The sequence below is a fragment of the Bison bison genome, unplaced genomic scaffold, assembly GCF_000754665.1.
Source record: "Bison bison bison isolate TAMUID 2011002044 unplaced genomic scaffold, Bison_UMD1.0 scf7180017864298, whole genome shotgun sequence".
NCBI lineage: Eukaryota > Metazoa > Chordata > Mammalia > Artiodactyla > Bovidae > Bison > Bison bison.
Window position 1 is genome coordinate 1,821,251 of NW_011494870.1, and position 872 is coordinate 1,822,122.

Genomic DNA, 872 nt, shown 5'->3' on the forward strand with positions numbered 1-872 from the left:
TCGGACAAGACTGAGTGACTCAACTGAACTGAACTGGGTCTCCAGTACAGCCCTATCAGCTTGGCAAAATTTTATTAATGTGATATTGCCAACTGTTATCAAGGATGGACAGAAAAACAAAATATTCAACTATGGCTGCTGAAAACATAGACAACAGTTTAGCAAATCTAATAAAGCAGACCAACTTCTCCCTCTCTCCCTGTAAGTCCTTTTCTAGACATACATCTTAGAGCAACAGTTCTAAGTGTGGTCCACAGACCAGTGGGAGCCCCTGAGATCCTTTCAGGGTATCTGCAAGTCAAAAATAGTTAATAAGACCTCATTATTTTTTTTTTTTTGTCTGTAGAGATGTTTGCATTGGTGGTATAAATGCAATGAAAGATAAAACTGCTGATGCTTTAACACAAATCCAGACAGAAATATCAGAATATGGTTTCTGTATTCTTCACCACCAGGGACTTGCAGTTAAAATAGAAAAAGCTAGTTTTACCAAAGAATGTCCTTGATAAATAGGTGAAAAGTATTAAATTTCTTAAATCTTGACTGTTGAGTGCACATCTTTTTAATATTCTGTGTGATAAAATTGCAATTAAGCATGAAGTATTTCAACAGCATGTTGAGCAGCAAAGAACAACACTTGTGTGATTGAGTTATGAACAGAATAGTTATTTTTATTTATGAAATATCATTTTTACTTGAATGAAGAACTGACAGACAAACTACAATTGTTCAGGAGGGTATCTCGCAGTCACTTTCATGGAAGTGAGTTTCAACCAAGAAAGTTTGATGATTCAAGGCAAACAATGGATAATATTTGTAACAAAAAAAAAATTCAAATTTCTAAGTGAAAATTAGAATTTTGAAAAACTGAT